We start from the raw sequence: 21,700 nt of genomic DNA, 5'->3' as shown, positions 1-21,700 counted from the left end.
TCTCCTGGAGAAAGCGGCAGGTCCCTCAGGCAAGGGTGCTGTACCCTCCGTAGGACATCGCCCCACCCTACTCCCGGAAGCCCATTTCCAGCCCCCAGGCCAGGCCTTGCCCCCAGCGCTGACCTGCACCCCCAGGTAGAATCGGGCTTCCCGCCCTCTCCCGCCGCTGTCCCGAAGCGGAGACGTGGAAGGAGCGATGGACAGCGGAGCGCTGGAGGGACACAGGCCAGCCAAGCCCGCAGCGCCGCACTGGGGTTTAAAGGAGGCGCCTTGTGCGCAACGCGGCGCGCGTCCGGGATGCAGGGTGTCCAGACCGGCCGCGGCTAATTGAAATCTCGCTCGGTATGCTCCCTGGGATTATCATAATTTTTATAATCGCTTTCCACATCCTCTGCAAAGGCTCTCCTGAAATGCGCTGGCCGCCCCTCAGGTCTGTTTAAGCCGCTAACGGCGCTCAGCTGGGGCGGCGCACCTGGCTCCCTTGGGAACGTGACCGAGCGGGCTGCACGCGAGGGGCCTAGAAACCAGGCGGCGGGTCTGCGGGTGCGGGAGGAAAGGAGGGAGACCCCCAGCCTTGACTCGCCTGCAGAACAGCCCACCACCCCGAGGCCCTCTGGCGCGCGTCTTTCCTGCCGCCCCAGTCTCCGCGCCCTGGACCCGCGGCCTTTCTGGGCGCGGTCGGGAGGGGTCCGCGAGGCCGGGCTCTCCCCGGGGCGCGCTCCTCAGACCCAAATACCCCCTGTTCCCGGTGAGGCTGGCTTCCCTGCGGCCTTGGGGTTTCTTCTGGGCTGGAAACTGGAGACCCCCAAGGCCTGCGGCTGCAGGGTCGCCCGTTCCAAGGGCAACAGCGCCACCGCTCGACGGTCGCCGAGAACGGACCTCCGGGGGGAGGAAGGGGGCGAGGAGCGGGGCGTGGGCAGCAGGACCGGCCAGGGGGAGTGGGAGGGCGCGGAGCGGAGGACAGGTCTGGGGTGCGTGAGGAGGGGTTCGGGCTCGGGCACGGGCACGGGGCGGGGAGTGCAGGGCGGCGAGGCAAGGCTGCTCCCTTGCCCCCAGGACCTCTAGGAGTCCTAATATCTTAGAGAAGGTGACAGGTGCGCCCGGGGAAGGGCCTTCTCCCACGCTGTCCTCCCGGGGTCTGTGTAGAAGTGCGGGTGCGCCCAGATGGTACTGGAAGGCGCCGGCCCCACTTCCTGCTGCCTCCTTTTAGGGGTGAAAGAGCTGAGGGGGGTACCCTTGGGCAGCCCCTGGCCCTGGATGTGGGGCCCCTCACCTCTAGGTTCAGAGATCCCCTTGGAAACTTCCCTGAGGGGAAGGAAGAGAGGGATCCTGGTTCCCAAACCAGAGACCCCAACCCCTGCCTCCTGTTTGCTCTGAGGATCTGACCCCTGGCTGGGGGGGGAGGGGAGGGGGTAGGCTTGAGCCCACATGTGAATCCATGTGGCTCCAGGGAACGAGGGTCATGAGAACCAGACTCCTAATCAGCCATGGGGAGCCCCGTGCCCTGGCTGGAGTCCACATTGGCTTTGCTGAGCTTTGGCCAGCAGGCAGTCTGTGGCTGGTCCTTCTAACCAGCGGCCCTGAGGCTCCCTGCCCACGATTCCCACCTACCCTCCAGAGGCACCTGAGACGCAGCTACCAGGACCACCCTCGGAGGAAGCCGAGGTGCAAAGAGCCTCCCCACTTGCCCCTGTGCCTCACAGGTAGCACTGGATACATCCACACTAGGAACCGTGCTCCCCCACCTGTCCAGAGGCACCTGACCCCCGGGGTGCATTTCTGGCAAGTACAGCCCAGGAGCCCCAGCCTGACTGGGGCCTCCCTCCTCCTCAGGCTCCTTGCACTGAGACCCTCAGGCGGGGCCCCTGGTCTGTAAAATCCACATGTGAGACAAAGTCATCTTCCAGGCCCTTCTGCCTGCAGGCCAGCCAAAGCCCACCCACAGGCCCAACTCACCCTGTCCTCAGACCCCCTGGATGGCTCCCAGCCCCATGCCAGCCTCTCACCCCCTCCACAGCCCCCTCAGGAAGGCCACCCTTCCCCCACCAGCTGCCCACTTGCCCAGCCCCCAGCCCTCGGTGCAGGTGGTTGCCTGGGCTGGCCCGGAGCTGCCCCGAGGGTGGTGAGTGTCGCACGGCTGCAGGGCCCAGGCAAGAGATGGCGGGAGGTCGTGGTCCCACATCCCCTAGAAGTTGCTGGGGTGCTCCAGAAACGTCAGCCAGAGGCACGCTATTTGTCAGGAAAGGGGAGGAAGCTCCATCCATCAACAGCAAGCCGAGACCATCTGAATGCCAAGCAGCCGGGTCACCAGGGTTGCCGTGTCCTTGGGGGACGTCTGTCTGCTCCGCCGGGAGGCAGCCTCCCCTGCGGGTGCCCTGTCCAGCACAGTCACCACTTGAACTAATGCAACACCAGGAGGCCACTGTTTGCACCCAATTTTGGTGGGGCCCATGCATCAGCTCACCTGACCTTCACCCACTCACTCACTCATTCTTCCATTCATTCATTCCCAAATGTTACGCAGCCTGCACTAGGTAACCTCTGTGGGAGGTTCAAGCTCGGATAAGGCAGGAAGAAGAAGCCCCTGGCTTTAAGGATCTTGTACTCTGGGATGGCCTTCCCTATCGCCATGGGGCCATGGAAAGGTGGCCTGGGGGAATGGCTCTTGGGCCACGCTCTGCCATCAGGCAGCAACTCAGGGACCCCCCTCTGTCACCACTCGCTCCTCAAGCTGCCGAGGCCAAGCAACAACAGCCGGTCTGCTCCAGAGGCCAGGGATTAAATGAGCCGCACTGGAAGGGTTCAGCAAATACTGGTTTTCATTATGGGTTGAGAAAGGATTGAAAATGGCACGACCCTATAACATGACAATACTTCAGGAATAACTGCTATAAGACGTGCCAGGCCAGGCTCATCCTACCAGCACGGCAGAGTCTGTCGACAGCCTTTCCGCTATTTTACCAAAGCACTAGTGCAGAGGGGCTTATGAACACGTTGATAAAAATCCTATTTTATCTCTGCTGTGACAGGGGAGATAAAATGTGGACAAGGGCCCAGCAAATGCAGACACTGTCTCAGCCAGTGTGTGGCTTTATAGCCACTTCCCGTGTGGAAATAAAACTCAGGAATTGCAGTTCAGAATGAAATGGCATTTCAAGATCTGAGTCATAGAAGTAGGAAATTCATCAAATCTTAGAATCTTAATTTGAAGGATCTTAGAAGTCATCTCAGCCCATCTTGTATCTGGTCCCAGCAATAGAGTAATACAGTGTAACACAATGTAATAGGATGCCACACAATGTCATAGACTGTAACACAATGTAATGGAACACAACACAACATCAAAGGATGTAACACAATGTAATAGAATGCAACACAATGTCATAGAATGTAACACAATGTAATAGAACACAACATGATGTCATAGAATGTAATATAATGTAATAGGATGCAACCCAGTATAATAGAGTACAGTGCAATACAATGGAATACAGTGTGTAATACAATGTAACCCAAAATAATACAATGTAGCACCATGTGATAGAAGGTAACCCATCTCAAAATAATGTAATAGAATAAGAAGACAGGCCATGCCAAAGGCCCAAGCCCTGGCATGCCCCTGCAGGGCCCGACTGACACCCACTGCCCAGGGCACTGGTGTCCCAAGCCTTAAACCTGGGAGCAGCCCCTGCCACGCCCCCACCACCCATCCTGAGTGCCCACCTGAACCCTGCCTACTGCCCAAGGCCTGTGGCCTGTGACGAAAGACCCAGGTGTTCTCTGTCCACAGAGGGAGCCAGGAGGCCTGCAGCCCCGGAGCAGCACATCAGACTGTAGTTCGGGGTCACTGAAGAGTTCCCTGTGAGTGAAGGCAGCCCACCGCCACCTCCCGGGAGTCTTTCCCCAGGACTCTAGGAAGGAATGGGCGACAGTGGCAATCTGACATCTGCTTGTTTCAGGCCAGGTGTCGGCTGGGCTTTGAGCATTGGCTGGGTTGGGAGATGCCATAGAGAGTTAGGGTCCAGATTCCCCTGCTTCAAAAGTGGCCTCTGTCACTCTCCCCATTTTCATTTCTCCCCAGACTGCAGCCAGCTCCAGGTCAGAATTCTGGATTCACTGAAGCCCCATCCGTCTCTGCCACCATGGATGCCAGCTCCCCACAGAGACCCTGGGACACATGGGTTAGTTCCTCAATAAAAGAATGATTGGAAAAACTTAGGGATGTGCCAAGCAGTGAGACCCAAGGGGATCCCACCAAGCAGATGCCTTCCCAGTGGTTCCTCAAAGGTGGAGAAGCCCAGGGAGTAATGAAGAGGGATCTCAGGGCCTCTGGGAGGAGACTCAGGGTGGCATGGGTGGGGAGCTGCTTGTCACCTTGGCGAGAGCAGGGGCTTGCCCGCCTAGTGCTGAGTTCTTACCCCTTGAGATTGGGTGGCACAGACACGCAGTCCCCTTTGCAGTCCCAGTGGCATGTCAGAACAAAGCTGGATGGAGATGTGCCCCTTATCCAAAGAGGGGAGGTAAGAGGGGGGGAGAATTCTAGCTAGTGGGATTGGAAACTGCCTGTGGGAGGGGGAATTTCGCCTGCCCACTCTCCCAGCTCAAGAAGGCAGGTGGTGGGAGCACAGCCAGGCATCAGGGGCTCTGTGTGCTCATCTCCAAGGTGAAGGGTCTCTAAGTTCTCCACATCCAAGTTGACCTCCCCCCGACTCAACTGCTATGCAAAGTCGTGCAAAGTGCACAGGTGTGTATGCACCAGAGGGAGGCAGTGTGTGCAGGTGTGTGTCTGCACGCCCCTTGGGTCCCAGTGAACCACTCCAGAAGATACTGGCTGGCAGCCTGGGTCCATGACAATGACAGTGGGTGGCACATGAGCACAGAGCCCTGAGCCATGAGCTGTGTGAGAGCCGGGGGCTGGCCAGGAGCAGACCTGGTGTCCCACTACCCAGCAGAGGGACAGGGGAGAAACGGGAAGTGGAAGCCCCTGACCGCCTCCCGGGGTCACTTTCTGTAGTGAGTTCAGGGCCCACGAGAGGTCACCATCTGCTTGCACCCCCCTCCCTGCTCTGGAGGGTCAGTGGCTCCCATCCCCCTCCACACCCCTGCCCTCTCTTCCTAGCACTTGTACAAATGCAGTCCCTAAAATGCTAAAAATGTGCCTGTGAAAATGTGTAAGGAGGGAAAATTATTTTGGTTGAATCTTGCTGACATCTCAACTTAGAGGTATGAGGTAAGGACACCCCTTAAGTTTTGAAAAGACGCTGAAACGTCAGCCAAGTGTATCCACGTGGCACAGTCCCCAATTACCCACACACTCATCGAGCTGTTGCTGGAGGTGTTTCGTGGGTTGGTTAACATCTGCCATCAATTCTCCTCAATAACTGAGGTGGGCCTCATCCAGTCTGTTGAAGCCTTAACAGCAAAACCAAGATTTCCTGGAGAAAAAGGAATCCTGCCTGTGGACTGCGAGGCTGGCTCCTGCCTGGCTTCCAGCCTGCCCCCTGCGGGCCTGCCCTGGGGATGCTGGACTGGACTCGCTGGACCTCACAGTCACATGAGCCAATCCCATCTGCTTCTCCAGTGACCCCTGACAATAAAGGCCCAGAACAAACACCCTCTGAGGCCAGAGCAGATTCTCATCCCTGTGGGCTGTTGGCACTCTGCTCGGGTGCTAGCCCTGAGGATAGTCCATGAGTGATGCAGCCAGGGCCTCCCCAGGGGTCCACTGGGCTCCAGAGAGACCCGATGATGCTGTAATGTGGAGGGTGCAAGGAAGCAACACCTGTCCCTGCAGGGCAGCAGCAGAACCCAAGAGAGGCCTGAGCCCTGAGTGATGGTGGCTGAGGTTTCTCTCTCCTGTATTGGGAGAGAAAGAAATTTGGTTTAGCTCAAGCCCCAAAGAACAAAGCTGAGCATTCACTGAGCTTATAGGCTAAACATGCCATGGTCTCAATTTTGTAGATTATATTGGTTATCTATGGCTGTGTAACAAGTAACCCTAACATGGAGGAAGCCCTTGTCTCATGGTTTGTTGGGTCAGCCATTTCCTGGCTCGGGGTGTCCCACAAGGCTGGAATCAGTGTGGGTGGGCCAAGGTCTCATCTAAGGGCCTAATCAAGGAAACATCAGCTTCCAGACCACTCACAGGGCCTGGGTGGGCTCGAGTCCTCGTGGGCTGTTGGGCGGAGCTCAGCTCCTCTCTCACTGTCAGCCACACACCCAGAGCCAGCATCCTCTGTGATGGCCCACCCCTGAGCCAGAGCTGCAGACTGGAGCAGCAGGCCCAGGAGAAGCTGGGGCTCAAAGGGTCCTGTTCACCTCCTCCTGCATATGGGGTGTGGGATGGGATGTGGGAGAGGAAGGAGGTAGGAGAGACACCTGCTCACAGTCACTGGCATCTGAAACAAAGAGAGCACCTGCTCGCTTCTGCCTTGCTCTGCCTGCCCAAGCTCATTCCTGGGTGAAGGAGGCAAAAGATCATGGAGCCCACACACTCTGCCACCGTGAGCTCGCTTCATTTACCAGCTGTGCCACTTTGGATGTATTATGTCCCCCAAAACACCATGTTCTTTGATGCAGTCTTGTGAGGGCAGACATATTAGTGTGGATTAAGTTGGAACCTATTGATTGAGCATCTCCATGGAAACGTGACTCAATCAACTGTAGGCAAGACCTTTGATTGGATAATTTCTATGGAGGTGTTACCCCACCCATTCAGGATGGGTCTTAATTAAATCACTGGAGCCATATAAAAGAGCTGACAAACAGAAGGAATTCAGTGCAGCTTAGAGATACATTTTGAAGATTGTCAGTCATTGAAAGCTGACAGTGACATTTTGGAGAACGCCATTTTGAAATGCAACCTGAGAGCAGGCAGACACCAGCCACGTGCCTTCCCAGCTAACAGAGGTTTTCCAGATACCATTGGCCTTCCTTCAGTGAAGGTATACTTGTGTTGATGCCTTAATTTGGACATTTTCCTGGCCTTCAGACTGTAAATTTGTAACCAAATAAACCCCATTTATAAAAGCCAGTCTGTTTCTGGTATTTTGCATAACAGCAGCATTAGCAAACTTGTGCTATTTTCCCTGTGGTTACAAGCAATGAAGACCAGTGGCCAGGTGAGTGGGGTGAGGTGCAATTACCTGGGCATCAGCAAAGGCACTGAGGTTGGCCTGGCACTGTCTCAGCTGAGCAAGCTCATGCACTGCTGGAGGCTTTGCATGTCCATGGCTGTCAGCTTTGCCACCTCCTCACTCAAGAAGCTACATGAGATATCTCCTAGGTGGTCCATATTTTGCTACAATTTACACAAAGCACATCTCCCAGAGACTTGTTTTGTGTCCAAAACTTTGTTACAAAAAATAAAGCAAATAAGTATAAAGAGCATTTCAGGGCATGAGAACAGGAGGAGCTGCCTCTCACCCTCGCCACTTCCAGCTTCAGGGGTGCCCTGGACACAGCCCAGGCCCCAACACTGACCAGCATCCTGGTTGTTTCTGGCTTTGCTATCAGGGCAGATCATGATCCTGCATCCAATCAGTGACATCCAGCCATCACCCAATGCTGGGGTTCAGTTCCCAGCCACGCACCTACAGCACTGGGAGTGTTCCAGGTAAGATGGCAGAGAAGGAGCTTCGAGACTCAGTGCATCCTCCGGGGCAGCTAGGAAACAGCCGTTCTGTGGCTCCAGAGACCAGAAGAAGGCTGTGCCCCATCCAGGGAAGAGCAGACGGAAGAGGCTGATTAACTGCAGTGGGGAGCTGTGAGTAAAACTCTCCATGTGACGGAGGCAGGTGCCCACCCCCGCTCTCCAGGCAGGTGGCCCTGGGATCCAATCCCCATAAAAGTCCTATTCCCCAAGAACGGGGTGGAACACGGCCGAACACTGATCATGGCCTTCAGTCAGTGAATTTGGTACCCTGGGATCCAGTTCTGTGCTCAGGTTTCACCCTGTCCTGGGCAGAAGCAGCTGGCAGCTCTGGTCCCGCCCCGTTCAGATGGGGGTGGAAGTGGGGGTGATTTACAGACACAGTTACCTTCTTAGGGCTGTGAAGAACAGTTGACTGAAGAACACCATCTGCGTGGCAATAGAAAAGCACAAATTTGGGGCGGCTTCAAAGAGAAATTTGTCATCCTTCCAGATATCCTCCCCAAAGCACTTCGGAACCAATCTACACCCCTCCTTCATGGGTCCCTGGCCCTGTTTCAACTGCAAAATATTGTCTTGGGAAAGTCCTCTCCAGGTGACCCTCCTCCAATAATTTACCCTACAGGCAAAAGCAGCTAGAGACAATGAAAGGAGTGTTAAAAACTATAGAGGCAAATTAAAAACAAATAGAAGAGATCAACATTTCTGGAGAAGAAATGGGAAAGGACATTTCTCCTGGGGGTGGAACAATTGCACAAATAGTGCAACCTTAAAAATTGTACCACATACCCAGGGCAAGAATAGTATGAACAAGGGCTGAAAACAATCTGATCAGCTAAATGATAGGCCATTCTAAAGGCCTATTGTAAGTGTCAAAGAACTGCATTAGCACAAAGCCAATCAGTGAGAAAATCCTAGGCAAGAAAGAGAAACTGACCTCCAGAATAACTCATCAAGACAGTCAGATGCCTGGACACCAGCAAAAAAGTACAAGCCATACAAAGAAATAGAAAGATATGGCCCAGTCAAAAGAACAAATTAAAAATCAGAGGACACAGAGAATTTGCCTAATCAAATATGTTCAAACCAATCACCTAAATCAATTCAAGGAGATAAAGGAAAATGTGGCTGAAGAGATAAAGGATATTAAGAAGACACTGGTGTGTATAAAGAAAAATTTGAAAGTATGAAAAGAAACATAACAAGAAATTATAGGAATGAAAGGCACAATAGAAAAGATTAAAAATACACGAGAGTCATACAACAGTAGATTTGAACAGGCAAAAGAAAGAATCATGAGCTAGAAGAGAGGACAGTTGAAATCTTACAGACAGAATAACAGATAAACAAATGGGGAAAATTAAGTGGGGTCTCAGAGATTTGAGTGACAGCTCAAAGTGCACAAACATATGCACCATGAGTGTCCCAGAAGGAGACAGAGCATAAGAAAATTTGAGGAAACATTGCTGAAAATTTCCCAGTTTTTATGAAGGACACAAATACACATGTTCTGAAGCACAACATACTCCAAACAGAATAAATCCTAATAGATCTACTCCAAGACATATACTAGTCAGAATGTGAAACACCAAAGATAAAGAGAGAATCCTGAAAACAGTAAGAGAAAAGTGATTTGTCACATACAAAGGAAACACAATAAGGCTAAGTGCCAATTTCTCATCAGAAACCATGGAGGCAAGAAGGCAGTGGTATGAAATATTTAAGGTACTGAAAGAGAAAAATTACTGGCCAATAATTCTTTATCCTGCAAAACTGTCCTTCAAAAATGAGTGGGAATTTAAAATATGCACAGATGAACAGGAACTGAGAGAGTTGTCAACAAGAGATCTCCCCTAAAAGAAAACTAAATGGAGTCCTGCAGGTTGAAAGGAAAAGACAGGAGAGAGAGGTTTGGATGAGTGTAGAAATGAATATTATCAGTAAGGGTAGCTAAAAGGGTAAAAAGAGAGACAAAAATAAGATATGAGATGTAAAACCAAAAGATAAAATAATTGAGGTAAGTATTGTCTATACAGCAATGACATTAAATGTTAATGGATTGAACTCCCCAATAAAAAGACACAGATTGTCAGAATGCATAAAAAAGTTTGATCCTTCTATATGCTGTCCACAGGAGACTCATCTTAGAACCAAAGGCAAAATAGGTTGGAAGGGAAAGGTTGGAAAAATATATTCCATGCAAACAGTAACCAAAAAAGAGCTAGGGTGGTGTGCCAGTTTGGATATATTATGTCCCCCAAAATGCCATGTCCTTTAATGCAATCTTGTGGGGGCAGACATATTAGTGTTGATTACATTGGAATCTTTGGATTAGGCTATTTCCATGGAGATGTGACCCACCTAACTGTGGGTAATACCTTTGATGAGATTGTTTCCATGGAGATGTGACCCACCCAACTGTGGTTAATACCTTTGATTAGATTATTTCCACAGGGGTGTGGCCCTGCCCATTTAGCATGGGTCTTAATTAAATCACTGGAGCCCTATAAGAGCTCAGACAGAAGGAACGCAGTGCAGCTGCAGTTTAGAGAGGTATTTGGAAGATAGCGGTTGAAAGCTGATGCTGACATTTTGGAGAACACCATTTTGAAACACAACCTGGAGGAAGCAGACACCAGCCACGTGCCTTCCCAGCTAACAGAGGCTCTCCAGAGGCCATCAGTGTTCTCCAGTGAAGGTACCTACTGTTGATGACTGTGTTTGGACATTTGCATAGCCATAAGACTGTAACTTGGTAAACAAATAAACCCCGTTTATAAAAGCCAATCCATCTCTGGGATTTTGCATAATAGCAGCATATAGCAAACTGGAACAGCTAGCTATAACAATATTGGACAAAATAGACTTTAAATGCAAAACTGTCTGTTAAGTTTCTTCTTATACATTCAGATTCTTTATGCTCACACAGCATCATCTTAATATTCTTTACCTCTTTAGTCATATTTTCCTTCATCTCCTGAATTTATTTAAGAGATTGGTTTGAACATCTTTGATTGTTGTTCCAAACAACCTCTGATGTTTTAATTTTTTTCTTTGACTGGGTCATATCTTCCTGTTTCTTAGTGTGGCTTATCAGTCTATTTTAGACTTTAAGTCAAAAGCTGTTATAAGAGACAAAGAAGGACACCATATATTAATAAAAGGGGCAATCCACCAGGAAGAAATAACAATTATAAATATTTATGCACTTAACCAGTGTGCCCCATAATACATGAGGCACACACTGGCAACACTGAAGAGAGCAGATGTCTCTACAATAATAGTTGGAGACTTCAATATACCACTCTCATCAATGGATAGAACATCTAGACAGAAGTTCAATAAGGAAACAGAGAACTCGAATAATATGATAAATGAATTAGACCTAAGAGACATATACAGAACATTGTACCCCAAAACAGCAGGGTATACATTCTTCTCAAGTGCTCATGTATCATTCTCCAGGCAGACCACATGTTGGGTCATAAAACAAGTCTCAATTTAAAAAATTGAAATTATGCAAAGCACTCTCTCTGACCAAAATGTATTCTGTTCTCTTTTCTGTTCCACCAAACTTGATTGTGGTAGCTTTAAAATAAGCCTTGAAGTCAGGTAGTGGAAGTTCTGTGACTTGTTCTTGTATTCCAAAATTGTTTGGGCTGTTGCAGGCTCTTTGCATTTCCATATGAATGTTGACTCAGCTTGCCTGCTGATTTCTGCGAAAGGCCTGCTGGGCTCTGATTGGCAGCGCATTGGTTCTGTCTTAACAAACACCGCCTTGGGTCCTGCCCGTGAGCAGGGCACAGCTCTCCGTTTACTCAGGTCTTCAATTTCTCTCGGCTGGATTTTTAGTTTTATGTGTACAGGTCTTGCCCATATTTTGTTAAAAGTATTCCTAAGTATTTTGTGTCTTTATACTATTTCAAGTAGTATTTGTTTAATTTTCAGATTGTTTGTTAGTATTATGTGTAAATACAGTTGGTTTTGTTCATTGACCTCGTAGCCTATGAACTTGCTAAGCTGGCACTCATTCTAGCACCTCTTCATAAATTCTTTGGAGTTTTCTACATAGACCATAATATCGTCTGAGAAAAGAGATGGTTTTATTTCTTGCTTTCCAATCTGTATGCCATTTGTTTCATTTTCTTTCCTTATTGCACAGTCTAGTACCTCCAACATAACGTTGAACAGAAGTGTTGAAAGCAGACATTCTTGCCACTTCTCCTGATCTTATGGGAGAAGACATTCCATTGCTCACCATCAAGTAGGATGTTAGCTGTGGGTTTGTTGTAGATGCTCTTTTTACAGTTGAATAAGTTCCCTTCTATTCCTAGCTTTCTGGGAGGTTTCTTCAGGATTATATATTGGATATTTTCTTCAAATGCCTTTTCATTTGCATATCATGACATGCTATTCTTTTAAAATATTGTTGGACTTAATTTTCTAAAATCTTGTCAGCAATTTTTTCATGTATTTACATGAATAATATTGTGCTTTAGTATTTTTTTCTTGTAAAGCCTTTGTGTGGTTTCAGTATCTGGATAATGCTGGATAATCTGGATAATGCATGAAATGAGTTGGTAAGTGTTCTTGCTTTTTGAATTTCTGGAGCAGTTTGTGTAAACTGGTGTTATTTCTTCCTGAAAAGTTTGGTAGAATTCACCAGTGAAGCCATCTGGACCTGTGCTTTTCTTCATGGGGAGAGTTTTAGCTATGAACTGAACATCTTAATTACATACAGAACAATTTAGATTATCTGTTTTCTTCTGAGTGAGCTTTAGTAGTCTGTGTCTTTCAGGAACTTGTCTATTTCATCTATGCTGTTGGATTTATTTTTGTGAAATTGTTCAAAATACCACTCATTTATATCTGGTGGTTGTAGGATCTGGGTTTTGTGGGCATTTCTGTCACACTGAATACATGTAACGAAATGCCTCTACTAGCACCAGCTTTTGGGGTGTTGCTTTTCCTTTAATAGAAAACTTAAGCTGCAAGGTTTCCAGAGCCTCCGCAGGCCGGGGGGTGTCCCCTCCACGTGCACGTCTGGTCACTCCGGCCGCCTGTCTCCCCTGTCCCCAGGGGCCCTCTCTCCGAAGACGGGGAAGGCAGCGGGGCCATGGACAGATGGGGGCTCATGAGCCTCTCCCCCCGCAGTAGGCTCCTCGCCTTCCTCTCCCACCTGCCCTGTGCCTGGCACCCTCACTGCTCTTCAGTCTCCCTGTCCCCCATCAAGAGACCTCAGCCCCAAAGCCCCCCAGCTTCTGGGTGTGGGTAGCCCCAAACCCCTCCTGGCCATTCGTGGGGCCTTCTGCCCACTTGTTTCCTTATTTCTGACCATTCCTGCCAGCCCATCAGTGTGTTTTCCTCCTTTAAAAATGTTGCCAGGTCTCTACACTGAGCCTGCATCGACAGTTCCTAACCTTCCAGAAGCGACCTTCAGCAGGACCCGGGAGCTCTCCCCAGGCAGACGAAGTGCTGGGTGGGCTGAATAGCTTGTAAGATTTCAGCCACCGTGCTCTAACTACAATAATTAGTATTTTAAAAATTCCACAGAGCCTCCCAATACCAATAGGTGCTATTTATTTAGACACTACTATGTGCTGGATATTTTATATATATTGTACCCAATCCACCCAGCACTCTGTGAAATACGTTCCCCCTTTACAAGTGTGGAAACAGAATCTCATAAACACTCAGGGATCTTTTTCAGCTGATGAAGGTGATCTTTTTTGCAGCTGATGAACTGAGGAGTGAAGGTTTGAACCCACTGGCCTGGGACCGCGGATCCTGCAGAACTTCACGATGCACAGGACAGGCTCCCATCGCTGCACCGTAAGGTGACTCAGCCCCTCGAGCCCTTTGAGCAGAACCGACAGGCTGGGCGGTCAGCAGCACGGAATGCTCGTGCTCCGCCAGCCCTGCAGTGCTGAGTGTTTATTAAGTGGAAGAGTCCAGCTCCCTTTTTAGGTAAATGCTGTCTTTGGTTGACACACCTGACTTCAGGTGCACCAGCTACAGGTGTCCATGAAGCCAACAGAAAATTAAACCAATTTACAATGTGGTCAAGCCACCCTGAAATGAACTGCTGGCATCAAAGATTCCCAAGGACCCCATGACTTGGGATATTCCATTCAAATTTTCCTTCTTTACACATAAGCAAATGAAACCAGACCTTAAAATGAGAATAAATTTGCCAACAGAGAAGGGAGTTGAATGATCTATAAATTAGGATGTGATTTAACTTCACTGACACAAACTATAAATCAGCCAAATAACTTTTAAATTGATACTGAAACTTGCAAAATGGCCCAACTTCCACATCAGTCTCAAATTTCATAAATCAAAAGGGTAAGATATGAATCAGGATGTGACCACACTTATCAACCGTTCAAATCATAAATTAGGTTTTCACACCAGCTCCTTAGGTCAGAAGTTCCTGTGGGAGATGAAGTGGAGCCTTCCCGGTTTGTAAAACCACCTCTCAGGCAGAATTCTCATGGGTTCCGGGAACGGCCTCCAAGCACAGCTACCTGGGCCAAAATGAAAAACAAGGGACAGAGGGGACCTGGGGAATCTCAAACCCATCTAGAAACAAAAGGCATTCCCCTGCCTCTCCTGGGTTTCTTTAAGCTAATCCCAGTTAGAGAGTTAACTTACAGAAGAGAAAAGGACACATTTTTTGCATCCATCAGTTCAGTCTTGAATTGAAATGTTTAAATTAGGTTTTATAAAAACATATGTCCCTAAGTAACCTCGACCCTAAATGACAGGTAGGGTCCCCTCCTTTACTCTGAGATAACAAAGGGGTGCTCGAAGGACTCGTCTGGAGGCACAGGATGGATCAAGGAAAGCAGACACCGGCCCAGGAGCAGCCTCCTCCCCGCGAGCTGTGGAGAGGGGGGCTTCCCACCAGCTCTTCCCCTCCTCTTCCTTCCCGAGGTGTGAGGGGCTCTCCCTCCTCCCCACACAGCCCCCGGCTGGCACTGCTGCCATCCTCGGAAATGCCCCGATCTTTAACCGGAACCCTGTGCCCAGAAGCCGACGCGTGGCCCCACTGTCCTCACCGTCCGTGGTGGGATGGACACGGCATGACCCGCTGAACTGTGACTTCAGTGGAAACTCACAGCGGGGATGGGAGATAGCGGGGCCCGAGGGCTGAGCATGCAGGTGTGTCCTCTAGGGTCTCCCTCTCTGCCCTCCAGGTGCCCACGCCCAGAAGAGGGGAGCGCCCTGCACACCCCTACCAGCTCGGCAGATCACCTTCTTGACGGGACACATCTCACAGTGGGAGCAACTGGAGAGGCCTTCAGTGCCCGGGCCACACAACGCTCCAGCGGGATCGCCGGCGCCATCACTGTGAGCCATCCGTGCTCGTGACACACCCTCGAGGAGAGCTGAGGGCCAAAGCTCTGCTGTGTGAGGCGCTTCGGCTCAGAGGCCAGCCCTTACCAGAACTGTCAGGGAAGGTGATGCGGGGACCCTGAGACTCCCAAGTCCAGAAAACAAAACTGTTTGCAGTTCACACACATCGTCTTAGTTTCCCGGCTGCTAAAACAAATGCCAGGCCAAGGGTTGGCTTAAACCATGGGAATTTGTTGGCTCATGGTTTTGAGGCCAGGAGAAGTCCTAATTTGAAGTGTCTGCAGGGCGACACCTTCTCCCAAAAGACTGTGGCGTTCAGGAGCCGGCTGCCAGTGATCCTGGGTCCTGGGCTCCTCCATCACTGGCGAGGCACATGGGGGCCCTTCCAGGCATCCCCTCTTCTGGGTCCCGCTGCTCCCGGGCTTCTGTCTCTCTGACTTTCATCCTGCCTGTAAAGGACCCCAGGCATCGGGATTGAAGCCCGACCTGACCCAGGTGGGGCCACACCTTGACTGAAGTGACATCTTCAAGAGGTCCTGGTTGCGGTGGGTCCACACCCAAGGCCAGGGACACTCCAGACCGAGGCACACGGTTCAATCCACCACACACATGAAGGTCAGAATCAATTCAGCAGCATCGTTTTCAAGAGAACAACACGGTCTCTATTGTCTACACCTGGCACAGAAGGACGTGATGCAAACGGGAATTCAAGCCTTCGGACGCCTGTGGGCTCAGCTCCGACGTGACAGCTCCGGCTCCGCGGGTTCTCACATGGGAAGATCCCTCTAGACCAACAGGGGCCAACTTGTCCCAATTTGCCTGGGACTTGCCTGTTTCTAGCCCTGAAAGTCCCATATCCCAGGAATCACCAGGATGGACCTAAACCCCATATACAAAGGCTGTAATAAAATCTTTTACTTTAAAAAACTATCCCCAGGGCAAATGGTGAAACCTTAGCATGACAAAAGGCCAACAGTCAAGAGAAATTCGCTGTCCCTCTCCTCCAAAAAGGGCTTCCTATGTGCCTTCAGATATAATTAAGCACACAGTTAGCCCTGTTTTATCTTATTTTCTTTTTACTGTTTTTTTATAAAACAGAATGCTAATTTGTTAATTAACAATAAGAACTGCAACCATCAAATGCAACCTTGTTTTCTTTTTAACAAATGGGAGCATACTATTCCTCTTTGCATCTTTCTTTTAAAAATTTTTGTAATTAAATATTTCAAATATACATGAGAGAGATTAGTATAATCCCTTAATATTCTCATGTACCCACTACTCAGGTTTTAAAACTTTTATTGAAGTGTGATAAACACAGCAAAGCGTACAGATCTTAAGTGTGCAACTCTTTGTACATTTTGTCACAATCGTTGAGCACCCTAGGTTTCACTGAGTTATACAGCCCCAGTCTTTATCTTTCATTTTCCTTCTGGTGTCCCACATTCTCCTAACCTTCCTCTTTCAACCATACTCACAGTCATCTTTGTCCAGTGCATTTACATTGTTATGCTACCATCACCCAAACTGTGTTCCAAACCTCTCACTCCTGTCTTTTCCCGTCTGTCTGTAGTGCTCCCTTTAGTATTTCCTGTAGAGCAGGCATCTTGTTCGCAAACTCTCTCATTGTCTGTTTGTCAGAGAACATTTTAAATTCTCATATTTGAAGGACATTTTTGCCTGATATAGGATTCTTGGTTGGTGGTTTTTCTCTTTCAGTATCTTAAATATATCACACCACTTCCTTCTTGCCTCCATGGTTTCTACTGAGAAATCCACACATAGTCTTATCAAGCTTTCTTTGCATGTGATGGATCGCTTTTCTCTTGCTGCTTTCAGTATTCTCTCTTTGTCTTTGATGTTTGATAATCAGATTATTAAGTGTCATGGCGTAGGTCTATTCAGATTTATTCTGTTTGGGATATGCTGCACTTTCTTGGATCTGCAATTTTATATCTTTCATAAGAGATGGGAAATTTTCATTGATTATTTTCTCTATTATTGCTTCTGCCCCTTTTCCCTTCTCTTCTCCTTCTGGGACACCCATGACATGTACATTCATGCACTTCATGTTGCATTCAATTCTCTGAGACGTTGCTCATATTTTTCCATTCTTTTCCCTATCTGTCCTTTTGTGTGCAGGATTTCAGGTGTCTTGTTCTCCAGTTCCTGAGTGTTTTCTTCTGACTCTTGAACTCTGCTGTCATATGTCTCCACTGTGTTTTTCCTCTCTTGTGTTGTGCCTTTCATTTCCATAGATTCTGCCAGTAGTTTTTTCAAACTTTCAATTTCTACCTTATGTTTGCCCAGTATTTTCTTTATATCCTCCATCTCTTTTATTATATCTTCCCTGAACTTGTTGATTTGGTTTTTTATGTGATTTAGCATATTTCTTTGAAAATCTTTAATTGATTGTTTCATTAAAGTGAAACAATATCTCAACTCTATCTTAATTGAGGTGTAAGTTTTTTCCTTTCACTGGGCCATATCTTCATTTTTCCTTATGTAATTTGTAGTTTTCTGTTGTCTAGGCATCTGATTTCCTTGGTTACCCCAGTCAGATTTTTCCAGACCAGACCAGGTTCAGGTCTCAGAGTGGAGCTTATTCAGAGTCAAGTTTCCCTGAGGGTGTGTCTTAGAATATTGACAGATTTTCCTGTGAGGTCTCTAGTCGTTGTGCTTTTCCTAACCTGCCCAGCATGTGGCATCTGTCATCCTGTCACTCCCAACTGTTCTAAGGAGGTGTGGCCCCTTTCATTCTTAGCTTAGGTTGTTTGTTTTGACTGTTTCCCCCAGGCCCTGGGGTCTGAGTTCTGAGGGGAAGGCAGGCCCTTGAGCTGGGCCCCACCTCCCTCCTCTTAGGGAAGATACACCCCCTAGGGAGTTATCTTCTGCATTTCAATAGTTCCTTTGTCTCTCTGATTCTGTCAATTCCATCCCTGTCTGGGTCCACAAGCCGTGAACTGAAAAGGGCTGAAGCTTTCTCCATGGAGCCACTCAGGTTGAGAAAGAGAAAAAGGGAAAGAAAGTCCCCCCCTTCACAGCCTGTCCACAGCCCCCAGTTTTGCCCATTGGTCAGATAGAGCATCTGGTCTTCTGGGCTCCCCCTCCTGGAGCACAGGTGTTTTCTGGCTCTCTAAAGTCAGTCTCTAAAAGTCTCTATATTTTTTTTCTTTTTTTTAATTAATTTTTTTCCTCTCCGTCAGCCACACCTCCTCTCCGCTGGGAGCAACCTCAGGGTACTTTGCTGCTTGTCTGTGTTTGTAGCTTGTATTCAGCAGTCCACATTTGTTAATTAAAATCCCAGTTGAGGCTGGACTGAGCTATATTCACTTGCTCCAGGAATGCTGCTTTCTCCCCCAGGGACGTCCTGCAGCTCAGCCTGCCATGGGGTAGGGGGCTCCCAGCATGGCTCCAGTTTTTACTTACAGATTTTATGCTGCAGTATCAGCCTTTCCACCCAATCCAGGTTGGTGTACGATGTGTGGACAGTCATGGTTGTCCCCCAGCAGTTGTTCCAGATTATTTACTAGTTGTTCCTGTTTGTTTATTTGTTGCTCCAGGGGACTAACTTAATTCCACTCCTCTCTATGCCACCATCTTAGCTCCAGAAAGTATTTTTAAATGTTAGTTATTTTTATCAATCCAATAGTGAAAGTGGGTTCTCTTTGTTTAAATCGCACCCTCCCACTTTACTCAGATTTGTTTGGCTTTGCTTTTACACTTTGTTCTTCCAGGGACTCCCCGTACACCTCCAAATAACTCTCAGGTTTCTTTTACTTGGCCCTTCAGTTGTCAACACTGCCCATCAGTGCCGCTTGGCCACGTGGCAGACACTCTTGATTGCCAAACATGACACCCATTCGCAGCCCCTTCTCCTCATCCACTCCCTCAGAAAACATGGGAAAGCTGACGATGCTCCCAGCACCCCTTGCTGAGCTGGCCATTGACACCCCTCTGACCACTGGCATGGAAGCAGAAGTCTGAGGGGTGAATTCTTAGAAAACTTCTTGATTTTCTGATTTCAAAAAAAGAACAGAAGTCACTTGGGCCTGGCTTAACTGTGTCATTCTGTCTTGAACAGGATGTGATGCCTTCAGGTGCTGCAAATCTGCATGCATTTTGAAAATGCAAGGAAAGCCCATGAGAACCCCAGGGGGGCTGACTGTGACCTCATGAGCATCTTAACCTATGCCAACAGCTGCCAACACCACACTTCTTCTGAGTGACTGATGGGGACTGACTCATGCCCCCATGGAAGGCACGTCAGCTCCCGGCCCCCGGTCCTGTGGGTGTGGACCCGTCTGGAAACAGGAGCCTAGAAGGTGTTACGAATTCAGGTGCCCAAACTGAAGGAAGGTGGTCCTTAACCCAACATGGCCAACATTCTTGTAAGCAAAGGAAATTGGGCCCAGAAGAAGAAGCCTCCAGAGCAGCCAGAAGCTAGAAGTCAACGGAACCCAGGAGAGAAAGGAGGAGACGCCACCCTGTGCATTGCCGTGTGACCGTGGATCTGCAGCAGCCAGCCCCGGAACACCACAGTCTTCGGGGAGAAAGCATTGCCTTGCTGACACCTCAGTTTTGGACTTCTCCTAGCCCCTAAACCATGAGCCAACAAATTCCCATTGATTAAGCTGACCACTGAGTGTTATTTGTCATTGGAGCCGGGAAACTAAGGTAGCACAGAAGATGCAGGCACGCCAAGTAACTGCCAGCACCATGACGGGCAGGGGAGGTCACTGGCCTCGTCTGACGGAGCAGTGGGAGCTAGTGCAGTTATGAAGTTGGGGTGCAGGGAGAGGGTGCTGGAGACTGAGGAGACCAAGGCTGAGAGGTCCAGATCAGCAAGGAGCACTTCAGGGCACCGAGGATGTCATGTGGACAGAGCGCAGGGCCTAGGGGACAGTGCTGGAGGACAAGGCCAGAGAGGCCAGCCAGGGTTGGGGCTGGGGCCCTGTAAGCCCAGGGAGGCCTTGGTCCCAAGGGCAGCCACTGGAGAGCCTCAGACAGGGTCATTTGTGGCCTGGTCATTTGGGGTCTAGGAAGCCCCCTCTGGCTGTATGTGAAGGATGATGGGATGCAGTGGAGAGTATGTGGGGACTGCAGGGCAGGGGGCTCCACACAGAGGGGCTGTGTCCCCCAGGGCTCCATGGCCACCACTTCCCTGCTTGTCCCTGCAGGTCAGGGCTTCCCACAGTTGGGTCTTCAGGAGGGCAGGGGGAACAGTCGGGGCGAGTGCTGGGATGCTCCTCAGGCCGTGAGGTTACAGAGTTTACAGACGTCTCAGGTGGCCGAGGAGGCAGCGTTAGAACATCACGCAGGCTGGCAGCTCCTAAGGGGAAGTGAGGAAACCCCCCACCCCATCCATCCAGATCTGCCAGCACCCCAAAACACACAGTACACCAGTGACCACCATTACCAGGATCTGAAGGGATGTGCATTCCCCATCTCTAAAGAGCGTGAGATGAAATGAAAAGCACTCATGTCATCAACACCTTTCCCCTAGAAGAGAGTCCTCAACACCATGACCCAGAAGCCCGTGGGGGAAGAGGGGCCACCCTGAGGGTTGTCCTTGGTGCTAACTCAGCCCATGTCCATGATAGGCCCCAGTGTCCCCACCGCTCCTAACACTATCTCCCCGTGACGCCCCATGGTTCGTGGGGATGGGTGGGCTCATCTGTTTTAACTCATTAAGAATCAGACCAGACTACCCAGCTGGTCACCGTGACTCGTGGGCGTGGAAAATGCTCTCGGAGAGGCTGGTGGCAGTCCCCGCCATCCCTCTTCCTTCCCCAGTCTCAGGGCAGCGACCAGCAGTGGGCTCAGGCTAGTGTTTTCTTCCTTTTTGAGCTCCCTGGAGTCTCACCCTCCCAGCAGGGCCAGCTGCACCAGCTGCTGATTCTCAGAATTTCAACTAAACGGAAGGGCCACCTGCCTGACCCCTAAGGGGACACTTCTGATGCTACATCAAGAAGAGTAACCAGAGAGCAAGGTAGAGCGGCAAAGAATCGGGGGAAGATGGAGCACGGCAGTCATGGGGTGTGGTGTGCACGTGTGGCACGTGTGGCTGTAGAATGTAGCAGCTTCATGTGGTTCGCTGTGATGCCAGAGATGGTTTGACTGTATCATACACACAAGTCCGCCAACTCAACACAACTGCAACTTGTTTAGATGCAGGATCTGTCTCTTTTGCCCATTTCTTCTGCGGTGCAGCAGTGTTCATGAGTGTGGTTGAAGGTGACAGGACCTCGTATCCCTTTAGATTGCTTTTGGGGGCAGTGAAAGGGTAACAGATGTCATTTGCTGCCTTCCTTCCTGGACTGCTGCCATGCAAGGTTCTGCTCAGATGATGTTTAAAGGGACAACAGAAGGAAGCCCACCAAGTCAGCATCGCCAGCCCAGCAGATGGGCTCAGCACCCCTCTCAAAGCCCCCACCAAACTCAGCATGCCTGGGGACCCCTCAACTCCACACAGACCAGACTGTGATGCTTTCCACAGCACAGGTGTCACCTGGACAGGTGTGTGGCGCTCAGCCGAGCCCTACACCCCAGCTGAGGGCCTCCACCATGCCCTGGCTGCTCCGGCCGGTGCTTTCAAAGGAAGCCTCTCCGAGGCTATGCCAGGCCTTATCGGGTCTGCCGGTTTGAAAACGTGCCGCTGGGACCCCAGATGGGGAGGCTTTTTCC

At 49.7% G+C, this 21,700-nt stretch overlaps 1 long non-coding RNA gene across 1 annotated transcript; it reads left to right on the top strand.

The window, feature by feature from the left end:
• Positions 1–61: 61 nt before the first annotated feature.
• On the top strand, positions 62–13,471 carry LOC119505885. The gene is made up of 3 exons (XR_005210894.1): positions 62–342; positions 4,082–4,181; positions 13,387–13,471. It is a non-coding gene; the product is annotated as an uncharacterized LOC119505885 (long non-coding RNA).
• The last annotated feature ends 8,229 nt before the right edge of the window (positions 13,472–21,700 follow it).

This window comes from Choloepus didactylus, chromosome 11, assembly GCF_015220235.1.
Source record: "Choloepus didactylus isolate mChoDid1 chromosome 11, mChoDid1.pri, whole genome shotgun sequence".
In the NCBI taxonomy this organism is placed as follows: Eukaryota; Metazoa; Chordata; class Mammalia; order Pilosa; family Megalonychidae; genus Choloepus; species Choloepus didactylus.
This window is presented reverse-complemented; position numbering and strand designations above follow the sequence as displayed.